The sequence below is a fragment of the Carcharhinus amblyrhynchos genome, chromosome 2 (assembly GCF_965287045.1).
Source record: "Carcharhinus amblyrhynchos chromosome 2, sCarAmb.v2.hapA, whole genome shotgun sequence".
NCBI lineage: Eukaryota > Metazoa > Chordata > Chondrichthyes > Carcharhiniformes > Carcharhinidae > Carcharhinus > Carcharhinus amblyrhynchos.
Window position 1 is genome coordinate 38,083,332 of NC_137325.1, and position 6,335 is coordinate 38,089,666.

Below are 6,335 nucleotides of genomic sequence, written 5' to 3' on the forward strand. Positions count from 1 at the left end.
AAGTCCTGAAGCTGCAGCACTGCCGCTTCAGAGAGTTTGCACTATATCCTCCATGTGCAGCAGAACTTCCTGCTGCCTACACTAGGACACAGTAAGAGGTCTCACAACACCAGGTTAAAGTCCAACAGGTTTACTTGGTAGCAAAATCCACTAGCTTTCGGAGCGCTTGCTGCTCCTTCATCAGGTGAGAATGCCCAACCTCACCTGACAAAGGGGCAGGAAGTACTCCGAAAGCTAGTGGATTTTGCTACCAAATAAACCTGTTGGACTTTAACCTGGTGTTGTGAGACTTCTTACTGTGTTTATCTCAGTCCAACGCTGGCATCTTCACATCAGGCCTGCACTAGGACCCAGAGTCAGTACTAATGCCCAAGGTCAGTGCTCTGACCCGGGTCTGTACTGAAAATCCGAGGTTAGACCCCGTGAGGAACAACAGCCCCCCAACCCCAACACACTCGCAGCCTCCCTGACCCAAAATGCAACATATCTACCATGAAACAACACCCCCTTGAGCAGCATGGAACAGTTTGAATACAGAAACTTACCTCCTAGCTCACCCTCACTGATCAAACATCAGAATCCAACTTTTGTAGATGAGGTGTTTTCCAGGCTGATCTGACTGTGGCGAACAAGGTCATCAGATGAGCTGGGATGATTGGGAGTGAATATTGCTATTGACATTATGATGCATGCAAAAATATATAAATTGCGTCTGGCCCATTTTGAGCAGGCTCCCGATCATGCCAATTTTCTTCCCTCGGGGAGATGGAACTAGCACTCATTTTCCCAAAACTCTCCCACCTTAAAATGGGTAGCAAAATTCCCAAAATCTCCGGATTGGCAAAACGATGTAAAGATGTGGAAATCATGATAGTGTAGTACCAGTTCTGAAACTGAACTGAAAGTGGCCGAGATCGGGACCATACTCAAAATGGGCATAACAGCCATTTAAATGTATTTGGATGCATTTAAATTGACTTAATGGGCTGCACGCCCAACCGTACTGGCATTTCCCCTTATACCACCGCATTCACCCATCCAGAATTGGCACAAAACAGACACGCGGCACAAAAGTCCGATTCGGGCACTCCAGTTAGTGAGGAGGTAAGTGCTGAGAAACAGACGGCTCTCTGCTTGAGATCGGGGAGGTGGGGGGGAAGGAAGGAATCTGCTACCGCTCTGCCTGAGATCAGTGAGGGGGAAGTGGGGGTCTGCTGCCACTCTGCCTGCGATCAGCTGGGGGGGGTGCGGTGCCTGATCGTTCTGGGTGGCAGAGGGGGTGGGGTGATAAGTTCAGTAATGTTATGGGTGTGAGGCAATGTCTGTGGGGGCTGGGGGTGGGGGGGCACTATCCAGCCTGGGAGCAATACGGCAGGGGATCCATACTCTATCATCTTTTGTTTCTGCACATGCTCAGTTAGAAGTACCGATCGGACCTGTCGGATTTTGGGCACGTTAAGCCCTGCCCATAGACCTTTGCAGCGCTATTCGGAATTGCTGATATTTCTGCAGACAGAGTGCATATGGGGACCCCTGAGAACGGGTCTAAAAGTCGGATCTGAAACACTCCCAGTTTCAAGTCTGCCCAGCACTTAGAATCAAAATGGTAAAATAGGACCCATAAAGTTACAATAGGAAAAATGCGTGCTCAGGTTCCCAGCCTTGGATGAGCCAGAAGATATGAGATTGGTTATTTTTGGTGATGATTCCCATGCCAATTTCCAGGATGCTGGATTTATCATATTCTTGGTGGGAAAATGTAAGAAGTGTTGTCCGTTGGCTCGGGAAGCCATAAAAATAAAGAGTCATAAAAAATCAACTGCTGAAAATTTAGCATTGTTAGAAGCATTGAATATGGGAGTTGAATTGTCCAATATATTGTCAGAAATTTTGCATAAGGGGAAATGTAAGAAAAGCTTACTTATAGAATGCTAGATAGACAACTGGTCGCTTTGGAACAATGTTCATTCAACAAAGAATGTAATAGAGAAAAGGCTAAGAATAGATCTAGGCAGTGTGAAAGAAATATTGGAAAGAAAGGTAATCTCTAAAATACAAAAGGTTTACACCAGCTGTTAGACTGTTTTATGAAAAGAAGTGCCTGCTCTAAGAATTTACTAAATGTATTAGAAGAGGGGCAACTTATGTTAACGTGAAGAAATGAAAAATTACTTTCTGTTTTTATAATGGTTTATATATATTTGATAAAGGAGTTACAGGATTCATAGATGTGAAAATGTGAAATCATCCAAAATAATGCTTTTTTTCTTCGAAATCTTTGTTTTAAAACAAAAAGAGGGGAATCTGTCAATGTTCTACTATTCAGAGTGTGGCAAACACCTCGTTAAGAGAATTGTAAGTAAAACCTGGAACATTGATTCTGTTATAAATAGAAACAGCTGCAACACTTTAGGGGTTCAGGCTTGAAGTTATGAATATAGGTTTACAATAAAACAGCTGAACCTGAAGACAAGTGTGAAGCGATTCTTCCACCACAACAATTTATCATGAGTAACAGGGAAATAGCATCAGTGCATTACAGCAAATACAGAGGGAACTCACTTGAGACATCTCACATTTCTCTGCTGCCCTCACTTCATCAGCAGCTCAGGCACGGTCTTTCTTGTCCCCAACCAGCTCAAGGGCTATCTTCTCAAATGTCTGAGGGTTTAGAGCTCCAGTATTACTCCAGATAGCTGTGCTTGTTGTGGTTGAGTTTGTCCTGCAATGACACAGATAGGGAGAGTGTAAGTGTAAGTGTTGACATTTAAGATGGTATTCCAGCTCTGATTCTACTTTTTCCAATGCAGAGAATGGAACATGGGTTCCCTCTAAAATAGTCAGGCATAGCATTGGGGTTGACATAGATCTTAGCTTTGGTTCCCCTTAATTTTCCAAGTCCTGCCTGGAAAACTTTGCGGTACTTAGCGATGGCTTCGCACAGTCGCCCCACAGCCAGCCTGAAAATCTCCAGCCAGTTCAGTCAGACGTGTTGGAGCCAATCACTCCCCATTAGGCTAGGTCTTTGTCTCTGTACAATGACGAGTGGAAGTTGAGCTGATTGCTGCCTGTAAGTCACTAGGATAGCCACGGTGCCCTTTATCTGTAATGGTTCCCCCGTGTTGGTGGCCAGCCTGGCCTTTGTGCTTTCTACGTTCATAGCTGAACACCAGCCTGGAGGTGATTATAAACTTGCTCCCCGATAGTGGAGTCTGCAGCCCCCATATCCACTTCATTTTTAATGGGTAGCTATTTACTAACAACTCCACCATTATGGGGCAACCTTTGTCATGGCAATGTGATTTAATTGCATTATCACTACTCCTGGTTTATTCTGCAAGGTACGGTCCTGTACTGGCCTTGGTCCTTTTTCGAAATAGCACACGTTTTGATTGTCCCTATATCTTTACCTCAGTTGTGGTCTTTTGTAGCACTTGCAGTAATCCTCTGTCTGATATCTACAACCTTCTGGATAGGAGTCTGAAGGCAGTCCCTGCCCTTCCTTCACTTTCTGATAATGTGACTCGGGCTTCATTTCTATAAGGGATTTGGAGATATTTTACTGATACTCAGTTGAGGGATGAATGTTGCATGAGGGCCTTCTCCCCAGTCAAAGGATACTGCTATCTGACGTCCGATGTAATTCCTGAACTCCTTTCTCTGCATTCTCTAATGATAGTGCTATCTCAATGGGACTTCTTTACATCCAAATTTGGCTCTGCCAATAATTCTTTTTTGGACTGTCACATTGTTAATTCCACAGACAAGCCTATCTCACAACTTGTCATCAGATGCGGCCCAAATTCACAGTGTTCTGACAATGTTTGCAACCTGGTCAGAAATTTGATGACAGATACCCCTGCCATGTTAAAGTAGTGTTGCCAGAGTATTATGGACGGCTTTGGGTCCAATAGCATTTAACCAAGTCCATCAATTCCTTAAAGGTTTTAGAGTCAGGGGCATCCAAGTAGGTCAGGCTTTTTATTACACTGAAGGTCGGCACCCCGCATACACTCAATAGGATCATTTTCTGCTTCTCATCCTCCTCACTATTGTTGGCCCAAAAAAAGTCATGCACGTGCTCTGCGTATTGGACCCATTCTTCTGTGCTTGCATCATGGGCTTGAAGTTTCTTAAAAAGAGGCATGTTTCTTATTGGAGCATTACTTGTCTCAACAGTAAATACGGTCCAGAAGGAAGACTTCACTTCTTGTCGTCAATGTTATAATCTTACAGAAGGCAGTCTTCCGTTACCAATCACCCTTTAGTTTGCAGGGTGAACATCATTTAGCACCTACAGTGTACGGTGCAGAGGGACCTCGGGGTCCTTGTGCATGAGTCGCAAAAACCCAGCTTGCAGGTGCAGCAGGTGGTCAGGAAGGCGAATGGGATGCTGGCCTTCATAGCGAGGGGGATTGAATATAAAAGTAGGGAGGTCTTGCTGTGGCTGTATAGGGCATTGGTGAGGCCGCAGCTGGAGTACTGTGTGCAGTTTTGGGCGCCGTACTTACACAAGGATATTTTGGCCTTGGAGGGAGTGCAGAGGAGGCTTACTAGGCTGATACCGGAGTTGAGGGGGTTGAGCTATGAGGAGAGGCTGAATAAACTAGGCTTGTACTCGTTAGAGTTTAGAAGAATGAGGGGAGATCTCATTGAGACGTATAAGATGATGAATGGGATGGATAGGATAGAGGTGGAGAGACTCTTCCCGCTCAGAAAGGACAGTAGGACTAGGGGACACAGCCTCAGGATAAAGGGGGGGCGGTTTAGAACGGAGTTGAGGAGGAACTTCTTCACTCAAAGGGTGGTGAATCTCTGGAATTCTCTGCCTGTTGAAGTGGTGGAGGCTGCCTCGCTAAATATTTTTAAGAAGCGGGTTCATGGGTTTTTGATAAGAGAGGGGATTAAGGGTTATGGGGAGAGGGCAGGAATGTGGAACTGAGCCACGACAGATCAGCCATGATCTTATTGAATGGCGGGGCAGGCTCGAAGGGCTAGATGGCCTACTCCTGCTCCTATTTCTTATGTTCTTATGTACAGGTCAGCCCCATGTCTATTGACCGCCAGCCTGAGTGGAGAAAGCCGGTACTTAACCCTGTTTCTTCCCTATTGGGAAGCCTCTACTCACCTAATAGGGGAACTTGTACTCTCCAAGGCTCACAGGGAGATCTACTGACAATCTCCCATAGCCATCATAATATGTATGAAACCTGCTGTGGGGTTCAAATTTGAGAAACCCATAGTGTGAAAAATCATTACTCAATGATTATTCTGGGAAATTCATAATGAATGGCCAGAGAGTGGGCTCATCATCAAATCACCATCAAGCAGGCTCTTGAAGCTTAAGATCCAATCAGAGCCTTCCAGCTTTAAATCAGCTTTAAGATGCAATGGATAGTAAATGAGCAGGAAGGTGCTTCAAAATGGAGATGCTCTCTCATTACGTTTTTACAATTTGAATGAAAAAGTGGATTTTGCAGCAAGGCAACTATTGCGAAGGAGAAAGAGGTGATGGGGTGGCCTGCTAATAGGTTACTTCCGAGTAGTTAAACTAGCCCTCACTGTCTCTAGGATTACCTGGTTGACTGGAAAATCCCAGTCAACCTCCTTTACATGATCTTAATTGAACCTCAATGAGCCTGATCAGCTAGCCACCACATCCCCCTTAATTCACCTCCAGTAATGGGTCACTGATGGGTGAAATGCCTAAGAACAGGCCCAATGGCTAGTGGTGCTTCTCCTGTGCCTGTGCACTTTGCTCCCAGCCCCGCTCGCCATCATCTTCCCAAAGTGTTGGTGCAGACCTGATGGGCCAAAGGGCCTCTTCTGCACTGTGTGGTTCTATGATTCTATGAAAGGCAATACATTTTGATCTTGCCAGCACATCCATAACCCATATTTTTAAAGTCAATAGCAAATTTACCCTTCTACCAAAATCTATGACAGTGAAGTTGATTGGATCGAAAAGAACCTTTGACAAAGATTCAGATTTCTCAATACTTTTTAACCAAGGATTTCAAATTGCTGAAGACAATGACTTACTGAGATCCTGCATAATTATATAACACTTTTAATTCAGATGCCAAAACCTGAAAGAAATAACTGATATGCACGGGATGGAAAATAATAAAGTTGACACTTAATTCTAAAAAGGCATCATAAACAAAAAAAACTGAATTTATTGCAATCATCTATGGCACTGAAATTTATCCTTTAGTGATAGCATGTCTGATTTCTGGATTTAATTAAATAACGCTTGACGTAGGTGGAAAACAAACATATTGGTTGCACTTTTGTTCCCGCGTTTGCCACAATGGCAACATTGACTCAAAATA